The sequence below is a fragment of the Mustela putorius genome, unplaced genomic scaffold (assembly GCF_011764305.1).
Source record: "Mustela putorius furo isolate JIRA1106 unplaced genomic scaffold, ASM1176430v1.1 tig00003909_pilon_pilon_pilon, whole genome shotgun sequence".
Taxonomy (NCBI): domain Eukaryota; kingdom Metazoa; phylum Chordata; class Mammalia; order Carnivora; family Mustelidae; genus Mustela; species Mustela putorius.
In genome coordinates this window covers 35,405,095-35,424,260 of record NW_025422057.1, presented here as the reverse complement: position 1 = coordinate 35,424,260, position 19,166 = coordinate 35,405,095, and the positions used below count along the sequence as shown (strand labels likewise).

General features: G+C 43.7%; 1 protein-coding gene across 1 annotated transcript in view; it reads left to right on the top strand.

The window, feature by feature from the left end:
- Positions 1–21: 21 nt before the first annotated feature.
- Positions 22–19,166, top strand: part of PCGF5 (polycomb group ring finger 5) — a 123,671-nt gene continuing 104,526 nt past the window's right edge. The window contains exon 1 of the mRNA XM_045068904.1: positions 22–134. The gene's annotated coding sequence lies outside the window, so the exon portion shown is untranslated. The remainder of the gene's footprint in view (positions 135–19,166) is intronic.

Below are 19,166 nucleotides of genomic sequence, written 5' to 3'. Positions count from 1 at the left end.
CGCGCCGCTCGCACCCCCGCTGCCCCGCCCCGCCCCCGCCGGCGCGGGCTCCCTCACCTACCGCCCCACGCGCGCGCGCTCGCGCACCACGCGCCCCGCGCGGCCCGCCCGGATCGTGGCCTCGGGAGAGCAAGGTAAGGGCGATGCGCGGGGACCCGGGCGCCTCTCCCGCCCGGCGCGGCCCGGGGAAGTTTCTGGCGTCGCCGCTTTCCGCCGGGCCAGGGGTGGGGGCGGAGGGGGAAGGCCCCCGGCGTCGGGAGAGCCTGGCGGGCGGGAGGGGGCCGCCCGGCGCCCGGGGGGTCACAAGTTGCCCACGCTGACATTGGCGCGGGCTGGCGGGCTGCGCGGCGGGGCGGGCGTCGCGCGGAGAGGGGCTGGAGGCGCGGCGGGGCCGGGCGCGGTGCGGGCGAGGGGAGGGCCCCGAGGAACTTTCTCCTCCCCAGAGGGGCTCCTTTCAGCCCCGGCCGCGGCCCCGCCTCGGGAGCAGCCGGCTCCGGGCTGGAGGGAGACCATGAAATGTGTTTGAAGAAGCTGACGCAGTTTGTGACGCTCGCGGCTTCCTGACGGGGACCGGCAGGAGCAGCGCCTTCTGCGAGGAGGGACGAGCCGGGGCGGCGCTCGGGCCCTTCCCCCGCCCTGGAGCCGCGCGCCCCGGCGCCTAGTTCGGGGGCCGCGGGCTTTGGGCGCGAGCATCCAGCCCGGGCCGGGAGACTGGCCCCGGCAGCGCGCGTCGCTTCCGTTTTGATTAGCTCGGGTTATTATATAAGATGTCACGGAGAGGGAAGGGGCGAGCGGGAGGCGCGTTGGCGAGGGTGCGTCGGCCTTCGTCGGGTGGCGGGGAGGGGCGAGAGGCAGGGCCGGGCGGGGACCCACCTGTGCGCCCTCCGCGCCCCCTGCGGGCGCCGCTGGCGCGCGTGCTGGGGGCCGGGGGGCCGGGGGCCGGGAGGGACGGGCGGACGTGTCCGCCGCTCCCCTCCCGGCCCCAGAAACATTTGGGCAGCGGCCGAAGCATGTTGCTGTTTCCTCTCCGCCGCCTGGCCTGGGTCTACACGTTTCTGGCTCCAGGCATTCGTACTTTGAAACATTTGTTTAATATTAAGGAAGCTGCGTGTGCGGCGGTCATAGTACGCCCGGAACGTGTGGCCGTGAGCTCCAGGGCGGTGAATGAATCATCGCCCGCGGACCGGGCGCCGATGATTCATGCGGGGTACACACGCGCGCGTACTCGCGGTGTGCCTCTGACCCAGGGACAGCCGCCCTTCTGCAGCGATGACGCCTGGAGGGGCGGGGGAGAGTTCATGCAAAAGAACGGCGGCTTGTTTTTCCCCTTCTTACACAATTTGGGGGAACTTTGGGGTGTCAGGTACCCCAGATTTCCCGAATCTTGCTTCCCGTTCTTGGAAGGGTTGCAGGATTACACCTGGCTGCATTAAGGAGTCGGTGGAGGAGCGCTGATTCGCAGCGATGCTGGGTCCTGTCTCCTTCAGAATTTGGTTGGTGTCAAGTGAGGTATTGGGTTCTGAAGCAGTCCTTCTAGTAATCGCCTGTGGTTAAGTACCGCTAAAGTAATTAGCAAAAACTTTAAAAGTTAGTGGATCTTAAAATAAAAACAAGTGGCTCCTAAGCAGGAGACTTAAAGATTTAGGCTTTGGGGGGGGGGGGTGGTGGTGGTGGTGTGTGTGTGTGTGTGTGTGTGTGTGTGTGTTTTACGCCAAATCCAAAAAGGAACTTAGTTTGCCATTAATACAGAACTTTTAACCACTGTGACCACACTTAAAGACTAACTTGACTCATTCCCACCTCACTCCACATTTGTAGGATTAAGAGTACAGTTTTATTATCATTCAGGACTCGGGTCCAATGGCATCTACTCAGAAAAGGCCCTCTTGATCACCTTAAATATCTTTTCACCCCTTACCCCAGGAAGCACACCCAATCCTATTTTATTTTCTCCATGGCCCTTAATCACTATCTGAAATGATTTTATTTTGTCTCGAGTCCTGTCTCTTTGTACTAGAACATAAGCTCCACTGTGGCAAGGATTTTGGCTTGTTTCGCTCCCGTCTTTAACTCTAGCACCTAGAACAGTTCGGGGCTTATATTAGGCATTGAGTATTTGTTAACTCCTGAATGAAGGAATTCTTTTTCCTAATTTCTTGTTAGGGCTATCTTTGACCATTGAAAGTCAATGCCTTTTGTGAGCAAGGCACTAAGATGGTACAGTTTTGGTATTTTTTTTTCTTCCAGTTTTCTTTTGATTGATTCATTTCCTCCTCTGTGCTCTTTCACAGACAGCACAAGCTGGGTTTGAGCATCACCTCCTAAGATGCTGAGTGTGAGGAAAGCTAAGGCACATAGAGCTTTGTCAAGAGAAAATGTATTACTGTAGAAGACTGTGGGTGATTAAATGGTGCTACTTGCAAAAGAAGTACAGGATATTGAAATGGAATCAACAAAGTCAAGTTCCCACAGTGCTGTATGTTCTCACTCATATTTGAAATACTTATAGTTCTCTGTTCCTCCCTCCCCACTGTTTTCACCAACCTCAACTTTAGCTGAAGCTTGGGAAGGTCCATAGTAAGTAGCACTTAATATGAAGTATTAATATAACTAAGTGAGTGCAAGAGACCTTACCTCTGCTTTATTGTTGTTGTTAATGTCAGTAACTCCACAGCAGAGTGGATAGAAGGAGTTACTCAAAAGTATGTTTTAAACATCTTAGAATTAAAGGTATAATCATTCAATGATATAAGGGAGGAAGATTTCAAATGTAGTGCTGGATGCTACCTGCCTAGAGGGTAAACTTCAGTATATTCTTTTTTTTTTTTTTTTTTTTAGATTTTATTTATTTATTTGACGCAGAGAGAGATCACAAGTAGGTAGAGAGGCAGCCAGAGAGAGAGAGGAGTTCCCCGCTGAGCAGAGAGCCTGATGCGGGGCTTGATCCCAGGACCCTGCAATCATGAACTGAGCCTAAAGCAGAGGCTTTAACCCACTGAGCCATCCAGGCACCCCTACTTTTTATTATTGTAAAAAATAAACTGTGGAAAGATATTGGTCAGCTTTACTCCTATAGCAATATTTTTAGAACTCAGTACTTCCAAAGTTGAAGAAGGGCGGGCATGCAGCAGTGCCTTTTCCCCCACAGTTGTTGTGATCGATTTTAAAAACATAATCTGATTTCAAGAGTAATCTCAGCAATAATGGAAATTTAAAGCTAACAAGGACCTTGAAACTACTTAGCACGATTCATTCTTTTGTACCCGTCTCTTTGCTGAGAAAACTGAGACACAGTGAGATGACTCGCCAAGGCTGCAGACAGAGCAGGGATTAGGACTGAGTGTCTTGACATCTTGTTGGAAGTCCCTAAATCAGCCAGAGCTCCCATAAGTGGGGGCCGTGTGTTTCCTACTATTAGCCCATTGACTGCCTCTTGCTTGTGAATTCTCAGAGTAAAAATATGTTTTATTCAACTTTGTGCCCACTCATGTACCTTGGACATTAAGGAGCTCAACAAATACTTGCTAAATGTGGTTGGGCAAATTTTGTTTTAAGGACTTTATTTATTTGACAGACAGAGATCACAAGTAGGCAGAGAAGCCGGCAGAAAGAGGAAGCAGGCTCTCTGCTGAGCAGAGAGCCCAATGCAGGGCTCAATCCCAGGGCCCTGAGATCATGACCTGAGCCAAAGGCAGAGGCTTAACCCACTGAGCCACCCAGGTGCCCTTGGGTAAAGGTATTTTAAGTTGAGGAATATACTTAAGAATTGAAAGGGAAAACACACACACACAACAAAAAAAAACAGGAAAGGGGCACCTGGGTGGCTCAGTGGGTTAAGCCGCTGCCTTCGTCTCAGGTCATGAACTCGGGGGCCATGGGATCGAGTCCCGCATCGGGCTTTCTGCTCAGCAGGGAGCCTGTTTCCCTCCCTCTCTCTGCCTGCCTCTCTGTCTACTTGTGATCTCTCTCTGTCAAATAAATAAATAAAATCTTTAAAAATAAAAAAGGAAAACATATCTATTTTCCAGGTTGAAGTTTTCTGAAAAGAGTCAGAATGTTGGCAGTAATTAACCTTAGAACATTCATAGTAATGAAACTACTGTTTAGTTTTCATGCCTCTGGTTTCAAACAAAATGGCTCACAACTATATGTATGTGTGCTTGCTTAGTTGGCATATTTATTCACTGGAGAAGTAGTAGGAGATAGGAGTCAAGACAGCTGGTAGGTCTTGCCTCTGCCACAGTGTCCAATTAGTAAAACCTAGACACGACAGCCAAATAGAATTGGGGCTGGTCTCGGCTCTGCCCCTAACAGTCAGGGCTCTCTGTAGCAAGTTACTTTGCTTATTTGAGCATTCTCTCATCTCTTAGGTGATCCCTTTAAGGATTGTCATGGGGCTGGGATAACATTTGTCCAGTGTCTGGTATAACTGGGCCCATAATGAATGGTAATGGCTACAATTATGACTTCTGATTTATGTGATCCTGGGAGCAGCTTCATCTCTCAAAGCTTTGGTTTTCTCGACTGGAGCATTGGTGGTTGGGATAGGACAAGGGGTTGGGGGAGAATTAAAGGATCTCTAAGATCTGGTCTATCTCTAAACATCTCTGTAGTTTAAGGAATCAGTAAAAAATGCACAATTCTCCTGCAGTGTTAGTCTAAGCAAAATGGTTCATAGATCCATGATCTAATATTCATATATCCTTGAACTAACAGCAGAAGTGGTTTGTTTCTGGGCTTTCCTAACAATTTAGCATAATTAACTTTGATGATATTAAGTACTTTTTCATTCTTTTATGACATATGATGGGTACTGAGTTAACTTGAATACTTCAGCCTCTCATTCATCTTACTATATATAAAGCAGTAGTATAAGGAGTCTACAGGTTAATCAGACATTGACACACTTCAAGAGGCTTGAGAGTCATGTAAAGAGCATAAGACAGGTAACCAAAGGTTGTATTACATGGAAGAACTGTGAGAGATGCACAAAGAAAATGCTTTGTGATTTCAGAGAGGGAAAGCTTAATTAAGACAATTAAGACATCTTGAGCAAGGCCTTAAATGATTAGTAGGACTTCAGCTGGCAGAGCTATGGGAACTAGCCTATACTAAGACTTGAATGAAAGGATGCATGAGTATATCCAGGAATAGAGAGGAATGTGGTTAAGCTGGAGGGTGAGGAACCTGGGGGCAGGATAGTGGGGCAGAAGGCTGCATGGCAAGCTGAGGACCGTACTGTGACGATCCTAAGGAGCCTGGTTCGTAGGCAGTAGATCACCATCAAAGGTATTTTAAGACATGTGTATTGGTGTGTGGGGGGGGGTGGGTAGTGATGTGACGAGAGCTGTGCTTTAAGAAGATTAATCTGAGTCAGAGGAGCCATGGGCAGTCCCAGTTAGGAAGCTATTAAGATGCTCCAGAAGAGACGCAACGGAGAATACAAATTAGGGTGGGAGCTGGTGGGTTGGGTGTGACACCATAGAAGTAAATGGGACAGGGATTGATGACTAATTAGATGAAGGAGTTGAGGGAGAAGTCAAAGATGGAAGCTGAGTGACTTTGGACAGCAATGGCAGGAATTCAACTAGTTAAGAAGAACCATTAGTAAAGGCGCTTGCTAGTAGTGTGTCGTCAGTGTTTGTCTTTAATGGAAGTGATGAGAAGTTTGGATTTGGATGCTTATATTTGTGTGCCTGTGAACCATCCAGATGTATGGGAGCCACTGCAAATAGAGGAAATTTGGGGCATCCTTACGAAGGGATTAAGTTGTGAGAAAGGTTCACAGTGTGGGTGAAAAGATTAAAAGGCTGGGGCAGAGCCTTGGAAAAACCAGTATTTGTGGGCTTATTAGGATGCTGAGAAGAAAGCAGCAGGAGAAGAAGGAGAAGGCCGGGTAAGGGAAGGTGAGAGAGGAGGGTTGGTGGAGGCTGATAGGGTGGCAGGGCAGACATCAATGACTGGGAAGAGATCAGTAGACATGCCAGAGAGACCATTGTCAGCAGCCTTTGAGGACAGGGTCAGTTGGGCAGTGAAGACAAGTCAGAGACAAGTGCCTAAGGGGTACCTGAATGGGAAGAAAATGGAGAGAGTATAAACTGTGATTGCACTGTGAAAATCTGAGAGCCCAGTGGCTAAAAACAAAAGCATAAGAAGGGCCTGTGAGTGTTGTGGCTGTCCATGGAAAGGAAGGGCCTAGAAATCAGGAGAGGGTGTGGGAAGGTAACTACTGCACCAGGCCCTCCACGAGTGAGGAGGGTTAGGAACAAGAGAGAGTGGCCATATGTCCTGATGGCCCAGGGCACTCTTGGTTCATACCTGTTACCCCAGTTTATTTATGGGCTAATGTTTGGACAAATATCACAAATACCTGGAAAAAATGATGCCTACTTTTATTCGAAAAGAGGTCCCTTTTTGAGTAACAAATGTTTTGATCACCCAGGTCATGGCACAGGTATTTTATTCATGGAAAAACAGATGGGACACAGAGACAAAAAGACACAGCTCTAGAAAGAGAAGTTGGGAGCTGGGAGGGAGGTGGCTGCATCTGAAATGGATCTATTCCCTTGGGAAACAGGAATAATAATGAAGGAGGCTGGTTGATTGGCTTAAAGAAAGTTGGGGGGTAAGGGGTCAAGTTGGGAAGGGGAAGAGTTTGGAGTAGCTTCACATTGGAGTGCCACAGGGAGCCAGAGGTGGCCAGGCCTGACCAGTGGTGGAAGGAATCTTCCCTTTTTTCCTGACTCTCTTCAGCAGTGCTCAGAAAGTGGGAAGTGGAGGTGGTGTGTGTATCATTGGCACGACCGTTTCCATCTGGGTGGAGTAGGGAGAAGGTGAGATAGTGCTGCTGGGCTGGGAGAGGAGGCAGTAGGCAGGAGAGTGGAATGTGTAGCAGCTGGTTCAGCAGGGAGAGCAGAAAGGGAGAAGTAGGAGAGGATGCTCAGGGGCTGGTGGCAGAGGGCCCAGGGAAGTTTTAGAGTAGCTTGGCATTCTGGAGAGGTCAATTATGAGTGATGATGGAAACTCAAAATGTCGCTGAGCTTGAGAATGGTGAGGTGTCACAGCCATGAGGCAGAAGGGCATTGATCTTCAGGAACTATGAGACCAAGGTATACATTATTATACATTATGTATTCATATATTTGACTAATATATACATATGTATCAAAGTCTGTTTTTTAAAATTCTGGAATGCATTTATTAAAGCCTTTCTGAACTTTAGAGTTGGAAAGTACCTTAAAAAATAGGGAAGTTATTCCTTCAATTAAAAGATGGGGAAGCTAAAGTCTTTTAAAGACTTTCTACAAGGATTATGACTTGTGACAGAGTGTGACGTGTGACAGAGCCAGCTCTGGAAGGGGCCAGAATCTCTCAATCTCAGTTTAGTATTTTCCTCTAGAGCCATAGAAGTCATTAAAATATACATGGAACAAGAGTTTAGAAAGCTTCCACTCAGCTTGCCTACTTCCTGATGTTAGAACACTGGTGTTTGTGGGCACAGAAACTCATTGAGGAGAACTGTGGGATCAGGTCTATGTCCTCTGTCTTCTAACCCAAAGGCCGGTGATAGTATCTTTGAGGAGGACCCATGAAAAGCAGTAGCTCTTCCTCATGAATTAAAAAACATGAAATAAAAAACATTCCCCATTGATGCTTATCAACAGATGGCCCAAAACTAGCTTCTTTATTGATGAAGGCTAGATTGGAGGACATAGCTTGGTGTGAAGTTCAAAATGGCCTTGTGCACCTCTACCCTCATGTAGACTTTGGAATAACATGGGGGATGGAAAGTTTGAGGTGAAGAGGAAAAATACCCAGGTCTCTGCCTTTCGCAGCCTAGCAAGAGAAAAAGAGAAAGACGCCAAAACTCTCATGTTTAGTGTCTTTCACAGAAAAACTCCATCCATTTGAGAACTGAGAAACTGTTGCCACACACTAACCAAATAAATCGTTTTGCCACTGTAGGGAAGAGTATGGTGTGGGGCAAGAAGACAGGAGTGGACAGGGAATATCCCTCCTTTGGAAGCTTTGTGAGTGGGAACAAGATGTTTTTCTCTTTGAACATACGGTTATTGATCACTCATAGGTTCCTTGTTTGCACTTGAGTTAAAGTAACTTCTGAGGCAGCAGGTGCATTTTTACATTAAGTCGAGGTGTAAGTGAAATGACTAAGAACCGTCCTTCATTAATCAGTTTCACAGCCAGACCTAGTGCATCTCTGCTTCCTTCCTGGAGATCTCAGGAAACTCACAGACATCAGAGCAGGAACCATCAGCATTGATACCCTGTTTGTGAATTCAAACTTTGGAAAAGTGGGAATGTTATTTCTCCTCGTAAAATGTTTAAGGAAGGATGCCTGGGTGGCTTAGTCATTAAGCGTCTGCCTTAAGCTTGAGTCATGATCCTAGAGTCCTGGGATCAAGTCCCACATCAGGCCACCTGCTCAGCGGGGAACCTGCTTCTCCCTCTCCCTCTGTCTGCCTCTCCCCCTGCTTGTGTGCATGTTCTCTCATTCTCTCTCTGACAAATGAATAAATAAAAATCTTTTTAAAAAATCTTCCCTAAAAAAATGTTTAAGGAGGGCGCCTGGGTGGCTCAGTGGGTTAAGCCGCTGCCTTCGGCTCAGGTCATGATCTCAGGGTCCTGGGATCGAGTCCTGCATCGGGCTCTCTGCTCAGCAGGGAGCCTGCTTCCTCCTCCTCTGCCTGCCTCTCTTCCTACTTGTGATCTCTCTCTGTCAAATAAATAAATAAAAATCTTAAAAAAAAATGTTTACGGAGCTTTTAATTGGACATACAGCACTTGGAATTAGTGCTGATTCCATCACTATTAGTAACCTTACTAATTATTCAATTCCTCAGTTTCCTCATCTGACGATGACTGTGAAAACTTGATGAGACTCTGGTTTAGGCAATTAAGATAAATCATGATGACTTTTTCCTCTTTATCTGTATCAATATAATAATTTTAGACAAGTAAGATATTATAACTGTGTTTCATGAAAATGAAATTTTTGACTTTCTATCCACTTTTCTTTTAACTGTTAAAAAGTAATTTTTATTATAAAATACAGCACATATATAACTTTTGAAATGCAAAATATATAGTTCAATGAATTATTAAAAAGTGAACATACTTGTAACTACCAACCAGCTTGAGATGTAGAACAACATAATTTTTTCTCCCCATAGAAATCTTTTTCGTTAGATTCTTGGTTTTCTTTTCAGGGAAGTCATGAGTAGTAACAGGAGGCAATTATAAGTGTTGACACGTCCAAAATATGTGTTCCTTTTGAGTGGAATTAGATTTAAAAATGTAATATTAGTATTTTGCTCTGTTGTTATTTTTTATTTCTGTAACTGAATTTAGTGTTTAGGACAAGTCCTGGGTTTTCAGTCTTAAAGATCAAAGTCTTCAGGTTAAGAGTCTTCAGATTTGTGTCCTTTGGATGGGAGTGAAAAATTGTGATCATTTGGATATGAGAAAAATCCTCATACTTAATTATTTTTAAAACTTTCTGATTAACCCCCTTTGCCTGCCTTTAGAAGCAAAACAGCTAAGATTCCAGTATTGATGATGACTGTGTGTAGGAGTCGTATTATATAGCAGCATGTTATTGAGGCAAATACCTTTCAGTTCAGGCCACCACCTTAGACTAGATTTGGATGGCAAGAAGGAATCAATGATAATAGCTTTATTGCATGAAACACCTATATTTTCTTCATTTAATCATAATCTAATATTCTGAATTCTACTGTCTTCTAAGGCTCAATTAAAGAGTCAATACCAAATGTGGTATCCAGAAAAGGGTTCTCTTGGATACAGTTTTTTTATGATTAAAAAAAGGAAATGATGATAAATATTAAAATAATTGGAGAAGTATCTTAGCTGATCTGGTGTAACTGTGAAAACAGAAAAGCTTTGAGTGTTTTAAAAATTGATAAAGGCTCATCTTTGGGGGCAGTTTCTGTGTTTATAAGATTTGGTTCTGGGGACTTTAGGTTAGACTTTGGTGGGCTGAACGTGTGTTTACAGTCAGTTCCTGCCGAAACCCCCCTGTAGTGATGGTGTGAATGTGAGAAGCGGCAACAGCAGATGGGAGACACTGACACATTTTCAGAGGACGAAAAGCAAACACCCGGTGGCAGTGGACTTAGTATAGTGGGGAAAGTTGGCTCTTAAGTGCCCTGAAAGGAAGTTGGGAGTAGATCCTGGGAAGAAACAGCTAATTTATCTCCCAGATGGTTCCGGAATGAGAGGCTCTGGAGTGGGGCTGAAAGTAAGGGAGTGATTGCAAGTCTGTGAAAACGACCAGCCCTCAGTTCACTTTCCCCATCTCATACAGCAGGATGAAGCCCTTGCTGGACACTGGATATTTTTTTCTGATGAAGCTGAAGTAAATTAATTAATAGTTTGGATTTAGAGCTACCAGGCAAAAATAAATAAATAAATAAATAATTTTTTAAAAAGGTGAAATGCTCAGTGAAAACAGAGGAATTTAATGAGACCCTGCATACTATACAGTGAGACCCCGTGCTTTTTTTCCTCTGTCTAGTCCTAGGAGAGAGAGGTAATTAACCACCAGGCAGGGTATTGAAGGATTCTTGTTTGCCTATAAAGAACAGTCCTAGAGGGGAAACCTACAGATACTGACCTTGAAAGCCCACACTGAAGAAACTGACTTACTACCCATTCTTCTTAAAGTGAACCCACCAGGCAACAACCCTCTTCCCTCGATTCCATGAGTATACAGCTTGCAGTCAGCATTTTAGCACCTTACTCTTGAATACAGATAGACATGAACACTCTTTCTAGTATGACGGAACATAAGGCCAATAGCATGGAATGCCTGCTGGACTAATCCTCTAATCGTGTTTCCTCTCTTCTATCTTTTTGCTTTTATTTCTGCTTTATCATCTGCTCTTTCTTTTTTGGCCATCTTATTTTTAAACTTCTAATATCTGTTTCTTCTTGTTTGTATAGGCTCCTTCTTATTTTATGATTTATAGGTGGGTTTAGGAATATGAAATTTAATATCAAAAGAGATAGCTAGAATTTTTAAAAGTAGTTTGCCTTTAGGAAGTGGGTTTGAGGGGGGACGTTGAGGTAGGACAGACTGCTGCCGTGTTTCCATTTTAAGCATGGTAGTAGTATATGAATTTTAAAGTAATCTGTATGAGTTAGGTTGACAAATAAAATCAGTAAGAAGGAAAAGTCAGGCAGTGCTAGTAAAGTGTATTAGGGAATGATTTACATGTATCCAGAACGTTAAAAATATACATTAAAAATTAAGAAGTGATGTTTTGATGTTAGAATCCTTCCTCACAACTGGGATTCCAGCCCTCCGTCTGTCTCAGAATCACTGGAGGGAGGTTTTTGAAAATGCAAATGACTGCTTCTATCCTAAGATTCTTATTTATTTGGCTTTGGGTGGGCCCCTGGGAATTGGTAATTTTTAAAAGAACCCCATCAGCTTCTGATATATGGCTCAGGGCTAACTCCTAGCTAAATAGTTTGAACACCTTTGCTCCCTCTTAATTGTTTCTTGTATTGTTCCTGTTCTCTCTCTCTTCCCCTCTTTGTCTGTCTCTCTGGGTTTCAGTCTATCTGCTTCTCTGTCTCTCTGTTTCTGCTGCAAATCAGATCTTTACTCTCTAGTCAGTTCAGAACTGATACAGTCTGTATCAGGTCAGAAGAGTAGAAGGGAAGAAAAGGAGACATGGGAGAGGCCATTTGAATGACCATGAATGAGAGTGGCTACACAGGGAGCTAATACTGGTTTCCTTTTGTTTTGTAGAAACTACTTAAATTAATGACCTTATCTTGAATTTCCTTGGGGTAATTTTGGAGCTCAACGTCAAGTAAATTTGAACTAAATTTGTTATTTCTTTACCTGCAGTTATGCCTCTTAGGGCTAAATCCGCTGCACTCTGAGGGTACCCTCAAGTTCTTTTACCTCCCTTAGGTTTTGCCCCTGCTTCTCCCAGCTGTGGTCTTCCACATGTTCACCAATAGCAGCATTTCCATTTTGCACTTGAGAGCATGAGCTATTTTCATGGCTTTCTAGTTTTCTGTGAGGGAATTCTTAGAAGGGTGGTTAGCAAGCAAGAAATGGAGGAATGTAAGAATTACATAATTTCCCAAGGGTGGAGGTCTTGTTGCAATGGACCTTTGACTACAGAGAATTTACACATCTAAAAAAAGAAATGTTTGTTATATGGAGGAGAGAAACATTTTAGACTCCGTGGACAGACTTCTTTAAAAAAAAAAAAAATCTGACAAACTTTAGGTTTATAAAAATATCAGTTACAGAGAGTAAATGTTTCCTTTGAACCTTTCCCCAGTCCCATCTCCTGCCTCCGTAGATCCAATGACTTGGGAATCTGGTGCATCTGTGACTTACTTGTAGGCACTTTACATCAAGACATCATGCCCTGTTGTGATGTCATGCCCTGCTGCATACAATGGTAGAACTGACCGCTCACTTTCCATCCGGTGCAGGGAGTGGTTTCTGCTGGTGTCTGAGGGATTACTGCACATTTAGTGCATTTACACAGCTAGCTGAAGTACGATCCCTAAGGTGCGGGGTTGGTTCATCTCATCAGTGAGTCTTACTTGGAGCCTGCCCCCATAGTGCAAGACTCCTCTAGGCCGGGGTTTCTCATGGTTTACTGTGCCCACAGGTCACTGTGGATGGTATTGCACTGCACATTCCAATTCAGTCCATCTCAAGAGGGACCTGAGATTCTGCATTTCTAATAAGCAACCAGGGGTTGCTGCTGGTCTACAGACCACACTTAGAGAAGCAAGGTTCTGGCTAGTGGTTCTCGGCCCTCGTTGCTCATTAGAATCATGTGGGTGCTTCTTGGAGCTATCCTTAGTGATTCTAATTCCACTGGTCTAGGGTAGAGCTCTGACATAATACATACCTGTGTGTGTGTGTGTGTGTGTGTGTGTGTGTGTGTACCCCCAGGTGACACTAATGTGCAAATATGGTTGAGAACCACTGTTAGAAGTTCTGCCCACTTTTGCTGTGACTCATGGGTAAAGATCTTCACGGGTGGACTTTGCAGCAATCTGGGAAGCACCTTATATAGCATTTCTGATGTAGATATACTTATTTATGGGTATGGTCCATGGAGAAGAGATTCCTCTTGGATTGCTGGGTTCCTAAAGATGCGATGGGAGTGGCAATTGGTGGGGAACATACCTAGGAAGAGAAAAAGGGTGGCCTTTTCATTAAAATTGTCACCTGAAACCAGAATGAGGTTTGAAGTGACGAACAAATGCAAAATTGGTGTCTCTTCATTCAGGGGAGCCTTCTTTTTCAATGTCCTTTCAGTAAGAGATTATGGGAAAAGTATGTTATAAACTTTGATGCTTTATATTTTCTCCAGAGAAGTCTATAAATTTGCTTCTTACTATTTCTATGTATATGTTTGTCTATAAATATATGTACTTGCAAAGTTTCTGCATAACCAGAGTTCTAGTATGTATTTATATTTTTCCTTTGCCAATTATTTAGAAAAATTTAGAGTATTTTCTTTGCATTTACTTTTGGGTCTTAACTTGTCCTAAAAAATTCAGTGATAGCATTCTGATGAAGGGACTGTTATTCTTAGGAGCTTCCCATGCTAATGGCAGACTGGTGATTCAGTTTGCTCAAAAATCACAGGTCTTAGCCCAGTTCAGATGTTAATTGCTTTATTGTTATTATAAGGATGATCCTAGTAGCAAATAATGCAATTTTATGTATATTAAAATTATGTGATTACAATTTCTTGGAAACAATAAGGTTTAAAATCAATGGTTTGAAGACAAATATAATCATGCTGCTAAGACATTGGAATTCTCTCCTCCACCTCCCCACCATTCAGTCATAAAATAGGCCTTTGATTTTATTTCCTTAACATTACCTTGTCTACTTCATGACTACTGACTTCAGTCAGATACTCGTTACTTCCCATCCACTTTAACTTTCTCCCTGGACCTCGCTCCCTCCAGACTTGCCCCTTTCAGTTCTTCTGCCAGAATCCTCTCTTATGGAGAGAAATCTGTGGTTCTCCTTTGTCTGAGGATAAAAATCCCAATGTCCAGACTGTCATGTAGAGCCTCCAGCCTGGCCCTCCCCTTCCTCTGCCCTCATCCCCTGTCACTTCTCTGGACGGCAGTGTATTCATTCCTTAGCTGAGCTTGAGAATGGGGGAGTCAATACTGGAGGTGTGAACGAGTGGTCTAGGAGAAGGGGACAGGAGGTGGCATGAGGGCTCCTAGGTGTGGCTGCTGGCGGGGGAGGCTGGATGTAGGGTGAGACCAGGTAGCATATGGCCACAGAATTACAGAAGCAGAGGTGCCCGACTTGCACCTGCATCTGCCGGGTGCCCGACTAAGCCATTCCACTTCTTGTCTCGACCTTTGTACGTGCTGGGTCCTCCGTGGAAAGCACTTCCTCTATCTTCTTTGCCCAGAAAAATCTTTCTCCTCCTTTGAGAAATGCCAGTTGGTCCTTTTCTCCTTTTTCTAGACATTTCTCCCTTCGTTCCCATGATATCTGACCGTCTCCCTCCGTTCTGCCCCCGTTGTTCCATTAACCAGCTGCTGTTACTGCACTTACCACGCCACCTGTTCATCCCTGGGTCTGCTAGATTGTGGATTCAGCAATGTCAGGAACTCGGTCTTTTGGTATTCCAGTTCGCAATACAGAGCCTGACATGTCGTAGACGTATATAATAAATGCTGGATACATTGACACAGGCTTTCTCTGTGAACTGTTGAGAACCTGCCCCTACTGGACTGGGGGTCATTTTTTTTTAAGTTTATTTATTTATTTCAGAGAGAGAGAGATTGAACACAAGTTGAGGGGAGAGCAGAGGGAGAGGGAGAAGCAAACTCCCTGCTGAACAGTGAGCCTGACGTGGGGCTCAATCCCAGGACCCCGAGATCATGGCTTGAGCTGCAGTCAGATGCTTAGCCGACTGAGCCACCCATCCAGGGGCCCCGGGGCATCATTTTAAGAATGAATTCCACTTAGCAGTATATGACATGAAAAATTTTATTGCTTTAAGTTTTAACTGATCCACCTCTAACAAATATCTGAGTTAATAAGATCTGTCCAAATATACACATATAGGTACATTATGTATATATGTGTGTATACATACTTATCTACATAAAAATGGAAGAAATTAGAGGCCAAAGAGTGTGAATAAATATTAAATAAGACTTCATAGAGGCCTGAACAATACACATGACTGATCTGGTCTCTTTTAGCTGGGCTACCTTGGCTAGTAGGGAACAGGTTAAAACCACAAGGAACTTACGAATCAGTATTGAACATGTTTGTATTTTCAAGTTATGTTGAAGTTATGAGTATAGAAATATAGTTTTGAAAAGGTTTTTTCAAACCATGTAGAAACATGGAGATTTTAACTGCCAAAATAATTTTGTATAGTTTGCAAATGAATAAAACCACAGAGAAATTAAGGGGTACCTTCTTCCTGACGTAATGGCTTCCCATTTTTCCTTATGAGTTGGGGGAGGAAGTTGAGTTCTGTTGCAATGTTTCATTAAAGGGCTGTGTTGTCAGATGATCTTCCCCACCTCTCTAAGCTTCAGTTTCTCCATGGATAAAATATGAGATTTGGTCTAAATTATTACCAAGGTCATTTTGAATCATCTGTGATTCTATAAAGTTATGAAACATGGCCTGTAACCATGGTGAGGAAAGTTGATTGGTGATTCCAAAAATAGACTTATTTTCTCCTTCTGCATAACATTGATGCTCTCCCATTGAAAAGTCACTCTGTACATTGCTGTAATAAACAGGTTTCTTGATTTTTTTTCTTTTTTTTCTTTTTTTTTTTTTAAAGATTTTATTTATTTATTTGACACAGATATATCACAAGTAGGCAGAGAGGCAAACAGAGAGAGAGAGAGGAGGAAGCAGGCTCCCTGACGAGCAGAGAGTCTGATGTGGGACTCGATCCCAGGACCCTGAGATCATGACCTGAGCCGAAGACAGAGGCTTAACCCACTGAGCCACCCAGGTGCCCTTGATTTTTTTTTCTTAATGCTGAGTGTTCAAAAGTGAATGAGAGATTATCTAAAGAAATACCAAAGAAGCTCTTGTCTTTTGTTTTAAACATAGATCTGAATTATTGTGCTCTTTTGCATTCCTGTTGTAGGTATTCAGAAAGCAGAAGGTAGTGATTTGGTAAATTAGAAACTATTTCCCATCAGTTCCTGCTGTCTTTTGTATTTGTGTGAGAATCCCATTCAAAATATGTCTTATTTATTCCCTTTAAAATATACTTTCCTTCGTTTTTATGTGTTCTGCTGGCAACAAGTCCTTATCTGTACATACTTACACGTTTTCTCAAGATCCTTAGAAAAGTTATTTTTCTCTATTTATAGATAGATAATCTTGTCAGACATCATTACATTTTCTCCCTGAAGCCTTTTGATTTCTTGATGTTTTGCACGATAAGCCTGTCCTCCAAGCAGGTATGTCCAAAGGGGCCCTCCTGGAATCAGTCTGAAGTTGCAAGGTCTATGGCCATGCCTTGCCTCTTGGGGACTGTCCCCAGTCTGCAGCACTCCACCTGAACCGAGATATCTTGACCTAGTTGGGCCAAATACAATGCTGGTAGGCAGAATCTCCCTGTCTGTGAAAATCTGTGCTGGATCCAGCCCTTTGAAGCAGAGCATCAGCTCATTAAATGAACATTTCAATGCCTAGAGAGATAATAGAAATTGAATTTTCACTCTGTTCTGTAATAATACGTATCCAAAGTATCATATCACTGTCCAGCTGTGTGCGATCAGACAAGTCACTGACCCTCTCTGAGCCTCAGTTTCCTCCTCTGTAAGATTTGGATTTGATTTCTAAAATACCTTTGGCTCCAAAATTCTCTCTTTTTTTTCTTTATAGCATTGTCATCTCTCTAGCTCTAGACTGACTGATGATAATCTGTAGTCTTAAACCCCAGCAAGACTTATTCCTTTCCATAGTGCTTCCTCAAACCAGTAATGTTCATTTTTCTACCCACAGGCATTCGTAGAGATTTTTTAAAGGCATCTATGATTATTTTAGTCCAATTTTTTGGTACAGTTTGAGACCACATGACCTCAACAACTCAGTTGTTTTGCTTGTGTGCCTGGATAATGACATAAAAATAAAGCATGCTTCTCTTTGTAGAAATAACCAACTTTTTTTTTTTTCCCAGCAAGCATTGCTGTGAGAACTGAGCTGGTTAGGGAGAACTGAGCTAGTTATTGAGAACTAAGCTGGTTAGTGAGAACTAAGCTGGTTAGATACTGTTGACCTCAGCTATGAGGCAACATTAAAAGAGCAGTTATTTGGTATTTACCCATATTCCTTATAATCAATCAAGAATCTTTGTTCTAGAGTATTAAAACCATTAAAACTAAAAACAGTCTGTGGAAGTAGGGTTAGAGAATGTTTTAGGATAGGATAAGTCTATTTATTTATTCAAAAAATAGGGACACCTCAGTGGCTCAGTAAGTTAAAGCCTCTGCTTTCGGCTCAGGTCATGATCCCAGGATCCTGGGATCGAGCCCCATGTCAGGCTTTCTGCTCGGTGGGGGGACCTGCTTCCCATCCCCCTCTCTCTGCCTGCCTCTCTGCCTACTTGTGATCTTTGTCTGTCAAATAAATAAATAAAATCTTAAAAAAAAAAAAAAAAGCCACCGAGTGCCTACGAGGTAGTCTTTGGATTATCATTGAAGAAAACAAAGATCCTTGACCTTATGGAGTTTATTTTCTAACAAAGGAAGACAGACAATAAGACAATAATCAAAAAGCATACGAAATATTTGTTATATGGTTTGTTATAAAGTGATAAGATCTATGGAAAACCAAAAGCTGAGCAGGAAAATGGGAATGAAAAGTGGGTGGGGAGTGGAGAGCTGGGTTGTAGTATAAATACCATGGTCAGGAAAGGAGGTGTGGAGGGCAGAATAGCCCCCAAAGGTGTCATGCTATAATTCCTAGAATCTGGAGATGGGTTAAGTTGTATGGCAAAAAGAACTTTTGACCTTTAATTGAAGTTACAGACCTTAAACTATGGAGACTGGACTCTCTTGGCTAAACCAACCTAATCAGAGAGCCCTTGAAAGTAGGGTTATAGTTAGAATCAGAGAGATGTGGCTGAGGTTAAAATCTGAGAGAGACTCAGCCCAGAGTGCTGGAGGGTGGAAGCGTGGAAAGCGTGGGGAGGAAGGAGGGCACCTCCAGGAGCAAAGAGTAGCCTCTGAGGGATAGTCAGTGAGGAAACGGACCTCAGTACTACAGCTGCAAGAAGCGGGATCTGGCCAATAACCTGAATAAGCCTAAGAGTAGATTCATCCTCAGAGCCTTTGTAAAGTAGTGCAGCCCCGCTGACACCTTGATTTTGGCTTTGTGAGACTCTGGGCAGTGGACCCAGCTGAGCCAGGCTCTACCAGAACTTCTTACCTACAGGACTATCAGGTGACAAATAGGTGTTGTTTTAAGCCACTGAATCTGTAGTAATTGCTCATGGCAGCAATAGAAAATTAATACCGGGAATAAGAAAGTTGGCCAGGCTGATAGTTGGGGAAAGAATCTTTCAGGCAGAGAGAACAATGACAGCCAAGTTCTAACATGAGTTCCGCTTGGTATAGTAGAGACCGAGCAGGTGGCAAGTGTAGCTGGAATGAAGAGAGCAAGGCGATAAGTAGTTGGAGCTGAGGTCGGAAAGACAACTGGAGTGGAGGGCGGAGACCATAAAGGGCTTTGGCTATCATTCCAAGTGAGCCACGGAATCATTGCACCATCTTGATCAGAAAAGTGATATGATTTGACTTAATTATTAAGATCATTCTAGCTCCTCTGACGGTAGACTGTAGGGAAGAAGCCAGGAGACCCGCCAAGAAGGCAGTATTAGAAAATTCTGACACAAGATGGTGGTGGCTTAGACCAGTGGTAGTGGAGATGATGAAAAATGGTCAGATTCTAGATATAGATAAAGTCTATTATTGACTTAGTAATATTGCTTTGTGACTTAGATGTGAGATCTGAGGGAGAGAAAGTAATCAAAGAGGACTCTGTAATCTGGAACCTGTCAATAGGGAAAGATGAAGATGCTGTCAACTGAGAACTGGAAAGCTGAGGGTGAAGGAGATCT